The sequence below is a fragment of the Dendropsophus ebraccatus genome, chromosome 2 (genome assembly GCF_027789765.1).
Source record: "Dendropsophus ebraccatus isolate aDenEbr1 chromosome 2, aDenEbr1.pat, whole genome shotgun sequence".
Taxonomy (NCBI): domain Eukaryota; kingdom Metazoa; phylum Chordata; class Amphibia; order Anura; family Hylidae; genus Dendropsophus; species Dendropsophus ebraccatus.
In genome coordinates, this window is record NC_091455.1 from 30,686,303 (window position 1) to 30,706,797 (window position 20,495).

Genomic DNA, 20,495 nt, shown 5'->3' on the forward strand with positions numbered 1-20,495 from the left:
AGATAGAATTATGATTTGCTTTTTTATGGGCCCATGGTTGAACCGATAGTCTAACGTCTTTATCCAAATGATTTTATTAGTTGTTTGTGAAGGAAGCGACCTTGCGTGATGAGGTTTATTCCTTTCATGTGGGTCGGGGCTTTTATTTGTTTTGTGTTTTAAAATGTTCGTTCCAAGTGTATTAAATCATGTTTTACTATTTCACAGCCATCAAAGGGAAAGTGGTGTTTGATGTACTGTATGAATGGAGAGGTGCCATAAAGCCAACCATAACTGGAGCCGTATAAACTACAGGCCAGAATCACAACAAAGTTTTTCTTCACCCGAGGCAAGGATTCATTGACTTGCTCTATGTTGGTATCATAATACCATATCTAAAACGGGCACCACCTGGGCATGACCTTCCACTAACTACATCCCTGGCCACTTCTATCCTGTGTCCATGCTAATAATAGGCTACAACCTATTCATGGCAATTCAGTCTTCATGGTTGGCTGTGTGTAGTATCTTAAAGAGAAACTGTAACTAGGTTTATGTTACCTTAAATGAGGGCAGCATAAACTAGTGACAGAATGCTGAACAGAACGGTGTATTACTTACATCATTCTGCCATTCTTCGGACATGCAGGAGACTAGACTTCACGCTGTACCACTTCCTCCACCCTCCTATATACAGTATAGATAGACAACTGGCAATTAGCAGCCGGTGGGCTTAGTGTGCTAGTGCTCATGAATATCAAGGACCACTGAGCATACACACACATAATGGAGTGGACTAATGTGCAGTGCTCATAGTCCTTGTTACTCAGGAGGATGTCTCCAAATCAGCGGCACAGTAAGTGATACATCATTCTGTTCAGCTTCTCTGTCACTAATTTATGCTACCCTGAGATAGGGATGCATAAACCAACTAACTCTTTAAATCCAGGATTAAAAAATGCACAGCTACTTTCCTGCAAAAGAGCGCCACCCCTGTCCCCAGGTTGTGTGTGGTATTGCAATTTAGCTCCATTCACTTCAATGGAACTGAGCGTGGACAAACCCTTTAAGCGTCTTTACTTTTGTAGTACATATATATGTATGCAGGGAAATTGCTTCTCTTTTTTGTTAAGCAGTTATTTTTACAGTCTGGACACTGCTTAGTTAGGCAAAGAGCCGAATCCGGACATTCCCAAGAGATCCGTCTTTCCCGTTACCTCTTACTTATTACAGGGAAGTGACAACAATCACGGACTCTACAGTCTCGTTCCCGAAGTAGTTACTACACCAATAAATGACAACTCTGTAAAATGAAGGGAACCATCGTTTCTTAGAATTTGCAAGATTTACGGCTTATCACTATGAAGACCGTGAAGTATAAAAATAGTTGACTATGAGAAGTATCTATGGGTGGGAATAAAGGGAAGGGGCATAATATAATTACTGATCGGTAATAGTAAATGGAAGCGGCAGAAAACCTACTAATACGGCTAACAGATAAAGCTTTGGCTGTACAGGCATGATGAGAGTTGTAGTTTTGTAACAGCTGGAGGGTCGGAGGTTTGATTCCTGAGTCTTACAGGTATCAGAAGTACCCCATAGGTGATTTTATACAGGGAATCTTTCGATTGCTTATACAGTACACTGCAACATTCTACAGTATTGCAGTGTACTGTCATTTCTGCAGTCTGTTAATACAGCCTGCATATGACAGACAGTAGATCCAACATGACAGCCACAGAGGCTTTAGGTGGCCCCTGGCTGCCATGACTACTGACCAGGACGCCATTTCAGACATGGCAGGACTGGCTTGCTTCAAGAGAGTGTAAGATCTCACCCCAGTGCCTGATTCACAGGTTAGACTTCTCAGTACTGCTCTATAATGTCTTCCATGCTACTTTTACTGAGGGTGTGTTAACTCTCACCCCAGTGCCTGATTAACAGCTTAGACTTTTCAGTGCTGCTCTGAAATGTCCTCCATGCTACTGTTACAATGAAGAGGGAAGGGAGAAGAGATGGGGGATGATTAGACAAAACAACAGTCACACAGAGACTGTGGGAGTTTCTAGAGAGTGTTAGATCTCCCCCAGTGCCTGATTCACAGGTTAGACTTCTCAGTACTGCTCTATAATGTCTTCCATGCTACTTTTACTGAGGGTGTGCTAAATCTCACCCCAGTGCCTGATTAACAGCTTAGACTTTTCAGTGCTGCTCTGAAATGTCCTCCATGCTACTGTTAGAATGAAGAGGGAAGGGAGAAGAGATGAAGGATGATTAGACAAAACAACAGTCACACAGAGACTGTGGGAGTTTCTAGAGAGTGTTAGATCTCCCCCGGTGCCTGATTCACAGGTTAGACTTCTCAGTACTGCTCTATAATGTCTTCTATGCTACTTTTACTGAGGGTGTGTTAAATCTCACCCCAGTGCCTGATTAACAGCTTAGACTTTTCAAAGCTGCTCTGTATTGTCCTCTATGCTACTGTTACAATGAAGAAGGAAGGGAGAAGAGTTGGGGGATGATTAAACAAAACAAAAGTCACACAGAGACAGTAGGAGTTTCCAGTGTGTTAGAGCTCACCCCAGTGGTTAATTCACAGCTTAGACTTTTCAGTACTGCTCTATAATGTCCTCCATGCTGCTGCTAATGAGGGTGTGCTACACCCCATCTGTGTGTGCAATGTTTAAAAGACATAATAGAAGCTAATCAACACCTATTACCTCAAAGACACCTGAAAATTAAAGACTACCATGGGGAAAACTGGTGAACAATTCCATATACAACATATATAATGGACAAAGTATTAATCCTTATGCACACACACACACACCTGGGAATCTACCTGCAACGACAGAAACACTCTAGGTTTTTGAGATTCTGTCATATTTTTTCCAATCACAGAGAAAGCAGACGCGTAACATCCATCACAGATTACGACATGAACCTCTGAACCCTGCTACCCTCCTACGGGCGCATCTATGTTTTGTCTGTAGTTCTGTTTGTCTCTATTATTGTAAACTCCTGACTCAAGTCTTCTGTATACCATGCGGACGTAGCTATTTTTGATTTCTAAGTAGCTGCCGAGGAAGACTAGAGTATGTGTGAGTGTGTAAACAATCCACCAAAATTAGATGTAATGCGTACAGTAGTCACGTCTTCACTACTCCACCTCCCACCGCGGAGCCATGCCAGCTGAGTGGGCAGCAGCTGAGATCCAAAAACACAATCAGAAGCCTTAAAAGCGAGAGCTGAGTCACGGCTATGAGGACGGTATAAATAATAGAGGCTGATAAAGTTCTAAAAATTTAATTTCCCGACCTTCTGATTAGTTAGGACTTTCAATGCCTCATGTAATGTCCACGTTTTGTAAGCTCCTACACCCTATGAGTCCATCTGGGCAAAATCATCTATTACCATGGATGCTGTAGGCTGCAGGTATATTTTTAACTAGTACAAATTATAAAAAAAAATTATTCCCGGCTGCCTCGAACACTTGTTGTAGCCAATTTCTTCATCTTGACAGTAATAGGGAAGAGGAAAAGTGATCCGAAAGAAAGACTGTCTCCCGCCTCAGGGTGCTGAAGTGCTGAGAATCTTATCCGCTGCCGTTCTGACAGGAGGAGGGGCGGGAGGATAATATTAGTGGTGTAGAATTAACATAGGAAGAGTAAGTAGGGATTAAATTATGTAGAAGAGGAATCTGAAATAGCCGATCAGTAGATCTGGCCTGCCAAGGCGTAATACAGTGTTCTGTACGGACCTAGCGGAACACAAATGATGCTTTATACAGTAATAGCTTGCTTGCATTATTAAAATAATGAAAAATTAACTACAAGACTGAAAATAGGAGCTAAAGTCAATCTGGTGCAGATCAGAGATCATTTGAGAAGCTGAATTAAAGGGGTATACATGAAAAGTGTAAACTATTTAAATAAAAAAAGGCAGTATTCATCTTACTGGCGCTCATCTGGCACTTCCTGATTCTATCCCAACACAATAAATGGCCACTCAGCCAATCACTGGCAGAGGCGGGTCTCTGATGTGGCCAGTGATTGGCTGAGCAGGTGGTTCCTACTGCCCGCAGTGAACTGATCCACCCCGCCCAGCCCGCCTTGGCTTCTAACCTGCTAATAGTTTTCCTTTAGAAAGTATATACACCTGTAAAAAAACATGTTTTTCATCTGAGGTTTTTTAAAAGAGGTGTCTTTCTCTGCTGTAAGTCAATGGGAGTTTGGGAAACAGCTAAGCTGGTGAGTCCCTTGGGCTAAGTTCACATTTGTTCTGTCAAAATTATAGTGTCGGATCTGTCTCACAAAGGACATCAACAACACCTGGACAACTTAATTGACTTTCAATGGGGACTGTCCTGTTCTATCATAGTATAGTGCGTGTTGTGCTATACAAATGCCCACTCAGCCAATCACTGGCAGAGGCGGATCTCTGATGTGGCCAGTGATTGGCTGAGCAGGTAGTTTCTACCACCCTCAGTGCACTGATCCACTCCGGCCAACCCTCCCTGGCTTCTAACCTGTTAACCAATACCACCTGGACAACTTCATTGATGTCCAATTGGGACTGTCCAGTTCCACCATAGTATAGTGCGTGTTGTGCTATTTTTCCCATCAAATATGACAGAATCTATGATGGAGGTACACGTGTATGACCATCACCTCTGGGCTGAATAGGGTCAGCACTATGCCATAGAACCCCTACCACAAAGAATTTACAGTGCACAGTGCTGCTATTCTGTCCTCCACACTTAATGTCATTAAAGGGGTACTCCCATCTCAGGAATGTTATCTATCCATAGGATAGGGGGTCACAAGCAGATCGGTGAAGGACCCAACCACCAAATGTCCCCGAGAAGAGAATGGAAATATAATAATAAAGAATATACAAATTTGTTCCTATTGCCATGATTAATAGGGGTCCCAATGATCAGACCCCCACCGATCTCCTTGTTTTCGACTGTGCTTTGCATAGGAAACTGAAGTCAGTTTTTTTTCTGGATCCACAAGAAAAAAAAAACCCCACAAAACTAAAGGAATTAACATGTTGTTTTGATGATACATTCTCTTTAACAATAAGAATTGATAGAAAGAGACCCTGCCCTGTACACACTAGAGAAGACAGTACATGTGACATATTACGGGGCTGTCATAATCCGTCCTCCCCACCGCCATCTACAGCTCTACGATGCTCCAAGGCTCCGTGCTTGAAACTCCAGACTTCTTCTTTGCTCGTGGAGCCTCTCAGTGCTGTTACTTAGGTAATGTATTAAACTATTGGTGCTGACAACCTCCGCCAGCAGAAGATAAGTAGTAAAATCCAATCTCTGAGCCCCGGAGCATCAATTTCTATATTTCTATATTTACATATGATGACGGTTTAGGCATGGGTCTCCAAACTGCGGCCCTCCAGCTGTTGCAAAACTACATTTCCCAAAGGTTTAGCTGTCCAGGCATGATGGGAGTTGTAGTTTCACAACAGCTGGAGGGCCTCAGTTTGGAGACCCATGGTTTAGAGGGTCGTAGAACTAGAGGGGAGTGGTAGATGAGAGTTGGAAATGAGATTAATAGTGAAAAAAAATAAAGTATACTATATGGTGTTTTTAGCATTTCCGCCTTTTTTCCAGTCCACTATACTAAAGCACATGTAAGCTTTTAAGGGGGGGGGGGGGGTTCCATCTCATAGAATATGTGTAGAAATACAGTATATGTTTTTCTTAGTTTTTCCTTTACAGCAGCACTCCTGGCTACCTGGCTGCAGCCAACCGTATTCGTTCAAAGGGGTACTCCGGTGAAAATAAAATTGTTTTCAAATCAACTGGTGTCAGAAAGTTATATAGATTTGTAATTTAAAAATCTACAGTCTTCCAGTGCTTATCAGCTGCTGTATGTCCTGCAGGAAGTGGTGTATTCTCTCCAGTCTGACACAGTGCTCTCTGCTGCCACCTCTGTCCATGTCAGAAACCGTCCAGAGCAGGAGAGGTTTTCTATGGGGCTTTGTTACAACTCTGGACAGTTCCTGACATGGACTGAAGTGGCAGCAGAGAGCACTTTAAAGATACTCCTGCCTTAACATAGCCCATACTAACCTCTTCTTATGATGATGCTGATCTCAGCAATGTCCTCAGTTTTTAAATCGGTTGCACCATTCCAGAGATATAAACACAAAACTTTATATGCAAATTAGCGTGCTCGTGTCACTGGAGGTAGTACCGCTTTCCTCACCCACAGATAATGAGAATTCATCAATATTCATGATGATTAATCAGTGACATCACTCCAAGCCTGAATCATTATAAAAAGACATCAACAGTGGGCGGGGAAATCGGTACACTGCGGGTGCTGGGACCGCCTCCAGTGCAACAATTAGATACATTTGCATAAAATATTTTTTACCCCTATCTGTGAAAAGGCATGCCCCATTTGAACACTGCAAGAAGGAAGGGAAAGGGACTATGCTTGATAACAGGAGAAATATGCATTTTTGTCTGATAAGATATATTACAAAGTTTCTTATTGATCTATGCAAAGTTTGTTGAAACGACAATGCCTTTATATTAAATAAAAAGTGAATAGGATCAAACAGGTGTTTCTTTTTGACTCAAGTGTGCTTCTAGATTCTAGACCACTAGGGGCAGTAAGCTGCACCAGATTCTAGAAAATCTACTGTAACAAAACCTAGTAAGTAGACAGTCATCCAGGCTTCATCAATGCACGGTATGGAGACCATGGCTTCAGAAGAGTATAGCTAATCCAAAACAGGTAGTGAGGTTAGGGTGAGGAGGGATTGTCTTGTAAATGTTTCACTGAAGCTATGCATCTGGAAGCAATACTGACCCCATGGCCTACTATCTTCCCTCTGCTTATTCTGTAATCTGAGCTAGCTAGATATGTATCAGAGAGGGGTCTAAGGGCTCTATTTTACAGAACGATTATCGTTAATTCGTTCGGAACTAAGCGATAATCGTTCGGTTGAATAGCAGTTAACCATTAAAAGATGAACAAGAAATCGTTGATCGCTTAATAAGACCTGGACCTATTTTTGTCGTTGCTCGTTCGCATGGAATAAGACGTCATTCGATCGTTCGCAGTAGGGACGAACGCAATAGCGACGATAAGACGACCGCAAGAACAATCATAAGTAACGATCATCATTCAAAGTCAATGGGTGAATGATTTCAGGTCGTTCGCAATAGCGGTCGTTTGATATTGGTAACGATTATGCAAACGATAATCGTCCCGTGGAATAGGGCCCTTATTCCATGCAAAAGATTTGCGAACGAGCAACGATAAAAATAGGTCCAGGTCTTATTAAGCAATCAACGATTTCTTGTTTGTTGTTTAATCGTTAACTGCTATTCAACCAAACAATTATTAATTTGTTCCGAACGATTTAACGATTATCCGAACGATAACCGTCCCGTGGAATAGGGCCCTAAGAATCTGGCTCCGGACTGCTTTTCACATTCATTTCTTGTTTTGGCAATAAAATACAGTAAATTAGTATGTGATTTGTATAATAAAACCAATCTATAATGTGGTCTCATTTCCAAGACAGATGCTTCCATCCAGGAATCAGACTCCTTAGAAGCAACATGGGACCCCTACAGTGATGACCATAATGGCTCTTATTACCCTGAAGTTCTCGCACCAAGGAACACTTCATCTCCACTGTAACATGAAACCTACTTCAGGATTATCACAAGTGTTTATTTCTCATCCAGATCCGCTCGACAAAGAACTTCCCCGAACGATGAAGTGATTACTATGGGGGGCACTGACCCACTCAATGAGAAGCAGTAATATGCAGCAGCTGCTACAAGCACGGGGAACATAGATGAGTATGTGTAGTCTTAAAAACAACAACACTTTTTTAGCACTACTGTCTGCAGCATCTGGGCCCCAGGTTAAAGGGAAACTCCAGCATTTTTTTCTTTTAAAAGAGAGGAAGGGGTTATCTCCTCTGCTCCTGTCAGTGCAGTAGAACATTCTATCTATCTATCTATCTATCTATCTATCTATCTATCTATCTATCTATCTATCTATCTCCTATATATTATCATCTATCTATCTATCTATCTATCTATCTATCTATCTATCTATCTATCTATCTATCTATCTATCTATCTCCTATCTATCTATGTCCTATCTATCTATCTATCTATCTCCTATCTATCTATCTATCTATCTATCTATCTATCTATCTATCTATCTATCTCCTATCTATCTATCTATCTATCTATGATCTATCTATCTATCTATCTATCCAGTGTCGGACTGGGCCACCAGGGGACCGGGGATTTCCCCGGTGGGCCCCCGAGCTGGAGTAGGCCCCGCCCCCCAGTCAAAGGACACAGGGCTGGAGACCACATCAATGTGGTCTCCACCCAGTAAGCCCAGCAGGGCCCCCCGTGCTCCTGGGGGGCCTACTCAGCCGCCGACTGCCGCTCCTCACCCTTTTAACTGGAAGCGATCGCTTCCAGTTAAATGTGTCAGTCTTCCGATTGACAGCGCAAGAAGCCATAGGCTTCCCGCGCTGTCAATCACTCTTGGGACCGCAAGCAAGAAGCTGCTTGCGGTCCCAAGAGTGATTGACAGCGCGGGAAGCCTAGGGCTTCTTGTGCTGTCAATCGGAAGCGTACCTCCGCCACCCCTGACAGATGCGCAGCTCCTGGTCCCGGGCAGCTCCGTCACCACTGAGCTCTGTGTGCGATGCGGCAGCTGGGACTTCCGGTACACGCAGCGCATACCGGAAGTCCCAGCCACTGCGGCGCGCACAGAGCTCAGTGGTGACGGAGCTGCCTGGGACCAGGAGCTTCTCGTCTGTCGGGGAAGAGAGAAGAAGAGGCCCGCGACCGACGTCGGAGCGTGGTGACAGGTGAGTTGGGTTTTTTTTTTTTTTTTTTTTTTATCATAGGGGGACATCACTGGGGGCTATAGGGGGGGATGGACATCACTGGGGCTATAGGGGGGGATGGACATCACTGGGGGCTATAGGGGGGGATGGACATCACTGGGGGCTATAGGGGGGGGATGGACATCACTGGGGGCTATAGGGGGGGATGGACATCACTGGGGGCTATAGGGGGATGGACATCACTGGGGGCTATAGGGGGGATGGACATCACTGGGGGCTATAGGGGGGATGGACATCACTGGGGGCTATAGGGGGGATTGACATCACTGGGGGCTATAGGGGGATGGACAATATAAGGGGGGCTATAGGGGGGATGGCCAGCATGAGGGGGGCTATAGGGAGGATGGCCAGCATGAGGGGGGCTATAGGGGGGATGGACAATATAGGGGGGGGGGGGGTGGCCAGCATGAGGGGGGCTATAGGGGGGGATGGACAGCATGAGGGGGGCTATAGGGGGGAGGGACAGCATAAGGGGGGCTACAGGGGTTATGGACAGCATGAGGGGGGCTACGGGGGGATGGCCAGCATGAGGGGGGCTATGGGGGGGATGGACAGCATAAGGGGTGCTACAGGGGTTATGGACAGCATGAGGGGGCTACAGGGGTTATTGACAGCATGAGGGGGGCTATGGGGGGATGGACAGCATGAGGGGGGCTACGGGGGGGATGGACAGCATGAGGGGGACTACGGGGGGATGGACAGCATGAGGGGGGCTACGGGGGGATGGAAAGCATGAGGGGGACTACGGGGGGATGGACAGCATGAGGGGGGCTACGGGGGGATGGACAGCATGAGGGGGGCTACAGGGGTTATGTACAGCATGAAGGGGGCTAAGGGGGGATGGAAAGCATGAGGGGGGCTACGGGGGGATGGACAGCATGAGGGGGGCTACAGGGGTGATGGACAGCATGAGGGGGGCTACGGGGGGATGGACAGCATGAGGGGGGCTACGGGGGGATGGACAGCATGAGGGGGGCTACATGGGGGATGGACAGCACTGGGGGCTATAGGGGGGTGGACAACATAAGGGGGGCTATAGGGGGTGGACAACATAAGAGGGCTATATGGGGGGGAATGGACAACATGAGGTGGCTATAGGGGGATGGACAACATGAGGGGCTATAGGGGGGAATGGACAACATGAGGGGGCTATATGGAGGGAATGGACAACATGAGGGGGCTATCTATATTGAAGAAGGACAACATGGAGGGGCTATATATATGGGGATGGACAACATAAGGGGGTCTACCTATATGGGACATGGACAACACTGGGGGCCATCTATAAGGTGTCTACACAGAGGGGACCATATACTATAAGGGATATACACTCACCGGCCACTTTATTAGGTACACCTGTCCAACTGCACGTTACCACTTAATTTCTAATCAGCCAATCACATGGCGGCAACACAGTGCATTTAGGCATGTAGACATGGTCAAGACAATCTCCTGCAGTTCAAAGCATCAGTATGGGGAAGAAAGGTGATTTGAGTGCCTTTGAACGTGGCATGGTTGCTGGTGCCAGAAGGGCTGGTCTGAGTATTTCAGAAACTGCTGATCTACTGGGATTTTCACGCACAACCATCTCTAGGGTTTACAGAGAATGGTCCGAAAAAGAAAAAACATCCAGTGAGCGGCAGTTCTGTGGGCGGAAATGCCTTGTTGATGCCAGAGGTCAGAGGAGAATGGGCAGACTGGTTCGAGCTGATAGAAAGGCAACAGTGGCTCAAATAGCCAACCGTTACAACCAAGGTAGGCAGAAGAGCATCTCTGAACGCACAGTACGTCGAACTTTGAGGCAGATGGGCTACAGCAGCAGAAGACCACACCGGGTGCCACTCCTATCAGCTAAGAACAGGAAACTGAGGCTAAAATTTGCACAAACTCATCGAAATTGGACAGTAGAAGATTGGAAAAACGTTGCCTGGTCTGATGAGTCTCGATTTCTGCTTGAACATGACAATGAGTTCACTGTACTCCAATGGCCTCCACAGTCACCAGATCTCAATCCAATAGAGCATCTTTGGGATGTGGTGGAACGGGAGATTCGCATCATGGATGTGCAGCAGACAAATCTGCGGCAACTGTGTGATGCCATCATGTCAATATGGACCAAAATCTCTGAGGAAGCTTCCAGCACCTTGTTGTATCTATGCCACCAAGAATTGAGGCAGTTCTGAAGGCAAAAGGGGGTCCAACCCGTTACTAGCATGGTGTACCTAATAAAGTGGCCGGTGAGTGTATATTATATATACATATATATATATATATATATATATATATATACATACACACACACATACATAGAGTCAGGGCTACCCACCAAATGAGGGTGTAAAGGGGCCAATTCAGATGTGCAGTTAGTATAGAGATGAGGATGGTGACAGAGCGAGGAGCCTAATATTGTTTGTCTGGCAGATTCTGTGGATTCGTGGCTCGGAGAAGTTCTCATAATGGCCCAGGACAGAAGAAGAAGAAGAGGGAAGAACTCTGATCAGAGAAGACGTCCCCTGTGAGTCACCTGATATAACTGCAGTGTAATGTATATGGTGTATAGAGCCTGTGTAGAGCTGCGTCCACCTCTATATGACTGGATGAGGTAATAGTGATCTGTGAACAGTGGATTATTCAGTAGCAGCGATGGTATTAGTCAGTATGTGGTGGTGTTAGTCAGTATGTGGTGGTATGAGTCAGTATGTGGCGTTGTTAGTCAGTATATGGTGGTATTAGTCAGTAGATGGTGGTATTAGTCAGTATGTGGTGGTATTTGTCACTTGTAATCCGGTACTGTGTTTTATTGGTCTCAGTATACTGGATTTGGTCAGTAACAATATGGTAGTGATGGTTGTGGTGTGGTGTAATATTTCCCCCTTGTATTCTGGTATTATTGGTATACAGGATTTGGTCAGTAACAGTATGGCGGTAATATGTATGGTGATAATATTTCCCCCTTGTATACTGGTATTATTGGTAATATCACTCTCAGTATACAGGATTTAGTCAGTAACAGTATGGCGGTATGTGTGGGGATATTTGCTCTTTATATACTGGTGCTATTGGTAGCATACAGTAGTATACAGTGTTATCATGCAAAGAAAATTGTCTTATAGCCCAATTACACCGGCCAATTATCGGTAACAAGCACTCCTAGGAAGCCCCATGTAAAGGTGCCAGAGATCAGCTGACAAGCGAGCAAATGGCCGATAGTCGGCTGATTTGATCTTTTGTGCGGCTGTAAAAATCGTTGTTGGCCGCACATCTCTATATATTCCTGCCCTGCTGATTAGCAATTGTTTGCAGCCCTACACTACCCCATATCACGCCATGTAACTGGACCCTTATTAATGTTACCATACATAAGTATAGTGGAGAAGGGTGGGCCCCAAGAATGATTTCCCCTGGTGGGCCCAAGGAGTCCAGTCCGACACTGTATATCTCTATCTATCTATCTATCTATCTATCTATCTATCTATCTATCTATCTATCTATCTATCTCCTATCTATCTATCTATCTCTCTATCTATTATCTATCTCCTATCTATCTATCTATCTATCTATCTATCTATCTATCTATCTCCTATCTATCTATCTATCTATCTATCTATCTATCTATCTCCTATCTATCTATCTATCTATCTAAATATCTATCTATCTATCTCTCTCCTATCTATCTATCTATCTCCTATCTATCTATCTATCTATCTATCTCTCTCCTATCTATCTATCTATCTATCTATCTATCTAAATATCTATCTATCTATCTATCTATCTATCTATCTATCTCCTATCTATCTATCTATCTATCTATCTATCTCCTATCTATCTATCTATCTATCTATCTATCTATCTATCTATCTATCTATCTATCTATCTATCTCCTGTCTATCTTCTATCTATCTATCTATCTATCTATCTATCTATCTATCTATCCCATATCTATCTATCTATCTATCTCCTGTCTATCTTCAATCAATCAATCAATCAATCAATCAATCTATCTATCTATCTCCTATCTATCTATCTATCTATCTATCCCATATCTATCTATCTATCTATCATCTATCTATCTATCTATCTATTTACATAATTTATTCATTATTGGGTGGCATATGGATGGGATCACACAGTGGTTTTCATTATCAGTGCAGTGGACATTACACATGTAGCACTGCTGATGACGGAGCTGCTGATGACGGAGCTGCTGATGACGGAGCACTTTAATTCCGCTCATACATGTAATCTCATTCTATTCACATTACAGTATTTAATCGGCAGAAATGCAAACGCCATGACAGGTCCACATTAGAGTTCTCCTTCAAGCAATGCTTTGATCAGAGCCTCCCACACAAAGTATGTTAGGAGAACTTAATTGTTAAGGACATGTTTGAAATCATCTGGATGCGAACGTCGGGTGAGAAAACATTCTTAGAACATTCTGCAGTTCTGCACATTCTGAGCCAATGCATTCTTCCAGTATGGTCATGTTTTTACAGTAATGGTGACCATATGGCTGGGCGTATCTCATGACGTCTGACTGGTTCATGTCTGGTTTAATGGATATGTATATGGCTTTTAATGTTTAAAATAATCTGTATATTATTACATTTGGAAATTTTTAGATGTAATTTAGAACTGTAATTTAATTCTATTTAAAAATCTCCAGTCTTCCAGTACTTATCAGCTGCTGTATGTCCTGCAGGAAGTGGTGTATTCGTCCCAGCCTGACACAGTGCTCTCTGCTGCCACCTCTGTCCGTGTCAGGAACTGTCCAGAGCAGGAGAGTTTTTCTATGGGGATTTGCTACTGCTCTGCACAGTTCCTGACATGGACAGAGGTGACAGCAGAGAGCACTGTGTCAGACCGTAAAGAATACATAACTTCCTGTAGGACATACAGCAGATGATAAGTACTGGAAAATAGAAGTAATTGACAAATCTAATTAACTTTCTAACACCAGTTGATATGAAAGAAAGAGCAAAAAATGCTGGATTTGCCCTTCAAGGCTCACCTGCTAAATATCCTCCATCACTCCTGGAAGCACCTTTTGGGCATGGTTTATAAAACTTGCCCATGGTTTACTAGAGTGATCCCGGGATGAAGGCCTTTGAGGACAGGAGCACAGCCGTCTCTTTTTCATCAGAGTCACTGGGGCCGTTTTATAAAGAATTTAATTACATTTAAAAACTTGAACCAATAAGGTGATTTTTAATGAAATTTCCATTGAACTAGACGGAGGAAAGGAAAGGATGGCGGAGAAGACTTGGGCTTTCTGGCAAGAGCTGCTGCATATTTTTCTTCATGTTGTTCAGTCACTTGTATAATGTAATAATTTTCCTTCCGGCAATTAATCCGCAACGTCTATTCCAGTGATGGGCCAGCAGAATGCATTATGCGGCATTACATCAGAGCTTGATGCTCAGCCACACATCTGAGCGGATATACCAATGCTATAGAATAGGCAGGACTATCTATATATCTAGCGTCAGTGACACATCTGTACTAAGTCAATGCCTAATGGATAATACCATAAGTACAGAATGTGCCCAATCCCCTGTACATCCTGCTAGAGGGAAGACAACTAAGACTGACCATCCCGCTCCTTCACTAACACATGTTTAACCCCTTTATCGTGAAGAGAGTAGCACTATTATTCAGGCTTAAAGGAGAAGTTCAGGCAGGCTGATTTTTTGAAAAAAAGTTCCCAGTAGAATAAAAAAAAATATCATGCACTTACCTCCCTGGCTCCAGCACTGCTTACTGCTCCTGCTTACTGATGCCCCAGTCCCTGGCCACGTCCTGTTAAGAGAGAGGACCTGGGACGTGATATTCCAGGCCTGCGCAGCTAGTCAGTAGCAAAAGTGGGACCCTGGGACCCTACATGTTACTTTTTTATGCTATAGGGGGTTATCAGCAGGTTAGATTTGTCTGACCTGCTGATATTTCATATCAAAAGTTTTTATCGGTTAAGGTCTGTGTGTTCAGTTGAATGGGTGGAGAGACTGCCGCACACTCCTTTCCCCACTCCATTTTTGAGACCTAGACAGCCCCATAGCGCGTCTACTTCTCACAACTGATCAAAACTTTTTACAATTATCAAAAGTGTTGACAGTGTCCATTGAAAAAAATGGTGGAGGACTCGCCAATGTTAATCTAAACATGAACTATGACCTCCCCTGACTCTTTTAGTAAACACTTCTATTCACCATTAAAGGGGTACTTCTATCTCAGCTAACATAGTTATACTTTGTCAAGCTATTTAAAGGGACTGTGTCATCGGAAAATGACACATTGTTTAAATAATGTTTTTATGTTAACATATTTTTTAAGAATTTTTGGTGACTTTCTTAATTTTCAATTTTTCTATCTATATTTTAAAATACTCTTGATATCTCACAATTTTCACTTTCACCACTGGGGCTAAAACTAAGCTGAGACTTCCTGTTTTGTCCGCAGTTATCCGAGGAAGCTGCTGTAAAGTGATCTGTACAGCATTACAGCAACATGTGACACCAGTAGACAGAGGTAATCAGTAATGTTTCACATTCATCTCAATGTAACAAACTCTAGTCTATTGTCATTTATGTCTTACTGTAAAGCATGTCACTAAATGCTGTTTAGAACAGCACAGGCAGTATGGCAGCCTCCATAACAAAGTACAAAAAGTGAAATAAAAAAAAAGTTACAGTCAAAAAATAGAAACAGAGTAGAATAAAATAACAAGTTTTAGTATCTGACTCTAATCAGTAAAAGAAAATTTAGGTGAAACTTTCCCTTTAACTTGCCTCCTTCTCTTGATATGCTGCTCTTTTCCTCCACTTGTAAACAACTCCTGTTGTACATTACTGACCACCACTCTGCTCTAAAAGCAGTGGTGGGGCTGATAGGAATATCCCTTAAAAAAACTATTCTGGAACACCTGTTCTTATATCTCTGTGTTGTGCCGTTCCTGTTATTCCTGCTAGAAATATACAAATACATAGTCATCTGGGTGTTTCTAGTTAGTGCTCTGTTTGGCACAAACCAATCAAAGCTGGCACTGCCAGGTTATGTAGGAGCACAACCTTAACTGGTAACACCCAGTTGGCTATTTAGTTATACTGTATTGTTCTATAAAGAATACCAGGGTCAGGGGAGGCCACAGGTCTTCTTTAAATGGTAGGAAGAATACACTTTAAGTAGCATATATTTATTATTACTATCAGCATATGTGCAGCTAAGATCCTACAGGAATAACTCTACACCCAATGAGAGACATACTCGCATAATAGCAGCCCGAGATTCATAGAAAATGTAGTTCAAGAACAGCAGCTGATGCATTATGGGATTGCAGTTCTTGCACAGATTGATGATCATTATGGGGAATGTAGTCCAGGAATTGCAGTCTGTGTACCATAGAAGTTGACAGATCATTAGGCGATGTATCTATACCAGTTGGCAGTTAACCATTTGTGGTATTGGGGCATTATGGGAGATACAGCTCCGTACCGATCCCAGACAGCTCACTGTGCTCCATCTTGATGAACATCAATTGAAAATACATTGTCCCCATTGTGTGAGCATTAGGCCGAGTACAAACTGTGACCGGGAAAGTAAATGAAATATTTATGGGCTACAGAATATGAAGAAAAATTACAGCAATCAAATACTTCTACAGAGATGAAAGGATCTTATTACGGTAATGAGAAGGAATGAAGCGTCTGCTTATAGCACAAAGAAGTATTTCACAAGTCTTCTTCTCAAGCCGTCTGTGAAACCCATTACATCCCCTCTACATGGGAGGCAATCACTATCCTCTGCCACAATGGACTCCAAGCTGTGGCCACGGGCTGTCCTGGTACACTGGGAATTGTAGTTTTGCAACAGAAAGTCACAGGTTGGAGACCATTGCCTTAAAGGAGAAGTCCGGCGAAAATTTTTATTAAAATATTGTATTACCCCCCCAAAAGTTATACAAATATGCCCAATAGACACTTATTATGGGAAATGCACATAAAGTGCTTTTTTCCCTGCACTACTGCATTAAGGCTTCACTTCCTGGATAAAATGGTGATGTCACTTCCTGGATAACATGGTGATGTCATGATCCGACTCACAGATTAGGACATCCCCTTTAAGGGGAAACTGTCAGCAGGTAAAAAGAATTTAACCTGCTGATATCTCCCTATTGCACTTGGGACACTGAGGATGAAGGTAAGTGTCTTACCTTCATCCTTGGCGCTGTTTCCCAGCCATTAGGAGCTTTATCTTTATGCTAATTAGGTGTTTTGGTGCACTGGGGGTGGGACTACCAACCCCAGTGCACTGATCCCCCCAGCCTACTCTGCTGATATTCACTAGAAGGGGCGGGGGCAGATTGGTGTACTGGGGGTGGTGGTCTCTACCCCCAGTGCACTAAAACGCCTAATAAGCATAAGGAATAAACTCGTAATAGTATAAAAACGGTGCCGAGGATGAAAGTAGGGAACATACCTTCATCCTGAGAGCCTCAGTCACTATAGGGACATATCAGCAGCTTAGATGCTTCTAACATGCTGATAGTTTCACTTTAAATCTACTTATTAAAGTAGGAATAAGGAGTTATCTAAAGGAAATAAGGAGCTATCTATGTGCTGTATATACACATATCAGATAGTAGGACTTGTATCCCAGTTTCCATACACCACCCAGTGTCACCGTCTTTACTGAGTGTTAAACTCCTAAAAATGGGCCACAATCTCTACTCTATAAATGTAACACAGCCTGGCTCATGAAATATTAAAGCCGCTCTCGTGCCTTTTATATCAGCTCCTCAGTATACAACCATCCGCTCTGATTATGCAACAACCCCCTAGCTCCCAGCTCTCTCAATGTGTGTGGGATCCAGGGCCGCCTCTAAAGTAACTATTTTACCTTTCAATGTTTATGGCTTTTATTGGAGCCGGCTACAAAAAAATACAATCCGGAGTAACTGATCTGGTTTTCTCAGCAAATAAGAGTTGTAAGGATCCTCAATATATCACTTGTAAAATATCCTCTAAGTGCATGGAGATATTAGTCTAGGAGATACCATACCTACCATATCAACTTGGAAGCTCATGGGTTGGCATATAGTCAAGTAGCAAGTAAATGAGTATAAATAGAATTAGTAGGACCCAATGACAAAGTCAGCATTGGGCACCTAACTTATAGTCATGCAATAGCAGTATAACAACATTGGCATTAGTAGTAAGAGATGGATCTCATACAGTAGATCAGACATGCAGTCGATGGTTAGATGGCAGAAAACTACTATCTATAGATCATTCTTGCACCTAAATGCCACCTTCCACAACGGCTATGGGTGCAATAGCTTTAAAAAACATACATGGAGCTAAAAATTGAGAATTCCGGGCCCCAATTCGTAAAATAGTAATGACTTCTTATCTGACAGAGAGGCTATTGTGACCCCGAGGCATCAGGGTCTGTGTATGACTGGGTCCTCAATTGGTGTGCCCCATTGTTCACACGCTGTATAAGTAACAACAAAGCAATCAGATTTGAGGCTACAGACTATAAACCACTATGTCTAGCCATTGGAGGGATTTACTATATGATCAGGGCACCATGGGCAAAATTTATATTATACCCATTGTGAGAGGCCATAATTCCAATGACAAGTTTGATTGCTCTTTACTTCTGCAATGCTCCAACTCAATCACATCCTGACCGGGGCAAAGAACCCCACTCATTGCTATTTGGGACTAAGGGTACTATTACATGGAACGATAATCGGCCGAATTGGCCCTATCCGGCCATTTATGATCAGCCGATGACAATGATCATCGGCTGATCGTTGATATAGGTTTGGACCTATAATAGTCGGGCGCCGCCGACTGACGATATGCAAAGTACTTACATTACCTGTCCATGCTGCTGGGCTCCTCTTGCGCTCTTCTCCCCGGGTCTCCAGCTGACAGGCTGCTCAGCCAATCACAGGCCGGGACCGCCTTGGCCAGTGATTGGCTGAGTGGTCTGTCAGCTGAGACAGGCCGCTCTGAAGCTGGAACACGCAGGACCCGGGGAGAAGAAGACCGCAAGAAAAGCCCTGCAGCATGGATAGGTAATGTATACATCTTAAGCAAGGGCTGCAAGGACATCGGTAAAGATGTCCATGCAGCTCTTGTTAAACGATTAACGAGCCGTGTAATAGGCCCAGTAAACGAGCGCCAATCTAGCAGATCGGCGCTCGTTTACAGTTATTATCAGGCCTGCATCTGCCCGTGTAATACTACCCTAAGGCTTAAAGGGGCTTTCCAGGAAAAAAATTGATGGCCTATCCACAGGTTATACCACAAAGAGCTGATCATCACTCTGGTCCCTGAGGCAGAGACATTACTACAACTATCTATACTACAACCTTATTCTAGAAATATGTTCTCTGCCCAGCTGGGTGACTAGGAACAAAGCTATAAAGAGAAAAAATGGCTACAGCCCTATCGTTCCCAGGTCAGTAGGGGTCTTAAAGGTCGAACTCCCACCAGTCATAAACTGATGGTATACCCTAGTGATACAAGATGAGAATACACTTGTCTCTGTTACCGTCCTCTATGACTGACATGTTATTTAGCGGCAGGCGCGGCTGGAGGAGGGGAAAGGCGCATTATGTTGTTTCCTAATTATACGCCGGCGTCTGACACGGTCCCTTCTGTATACGCGCTAACAATTGCTGTCATGTAGATCTAATTATTGTTATTACTGTTATTAAAGAAAAAACATTTCCTGCTCTGTAGAGAAAATTGTCTCCTGCGGAGCTACAACATGCACATAAATATACTGTATAACATGTAGCACATGGAACCTCCCACAGATACCCATAGTGAAGGGGCCGGGGAGCGGCTGGTTTATTCTATATACTCTATTAAAGATACAGCAAATGTGTTCATCTACTTTTGTATGTCCGATGGAATATAATGGAGAGAGAAGACTAACGCAGTACCTCCACAGACTAAAACTAGACTCTGGGACAGTTTATCATTGGAGTTTGTCTAAAAATGGACAACCGCTTTAAGGGATGGTGGATCCACATGTATTAAATGAAAAAATGTTCAGTCTGCACAAGCTACATTGGCTCCTTTGTAAATCTCTTACAGCGACACGTATCTACATATTTAGCCTAATCATGGTTTGATTCCATGTGCCCCATTTTTTGCTGCTAATCTGTAACACTGGGGACAGAATCTGTCTCCTTCCCCCTCTGGCAGCTAACAATATAGTTCTATTTTTATTCGCTGTAGAAGAAAACTTCTCAACTATAATGCTTTTCAGATTCCTTCCCTGACAAGCAGACAGAAAGCCATTTCTCTTGGCCATTCTGCAGTGAACACAAGATCACTACTATGTAGAGCTCTGGCTTTGAGGAGGATGACTAATTATATGTTTCCTCCAGGTGGAGTAGGCGGACATGCACATTGTTGTTCACTTTGAACACCAGATGGCGCCATACTATGTATGTAAATGTCATAACACTTCAGTAGATTCCTTTCATCCCCCTCCTGCAGATTAACAATTTGATCTATACTTTTTTTTTATTTTTTCATCCCCCTTACCTCAGTTCTGAGCTGCTGCTTTCT

General features: G+C 43.4%; 1 protein-coding gene across 46 annotated transcripts in view; it reads right to left on the reverse strand.

The window, feature by feature from the left end:
- Positions 1 to 20,495, reverse strand: part of RIMS2 (regulating synaptic membrane exocytosis 2) — a 424,384-nt gene that overhangs the window by 32,830 nt on the left and 371,059 nt on the right. The gene's annotated exons all lie outside the window — the stretch shown is intronic.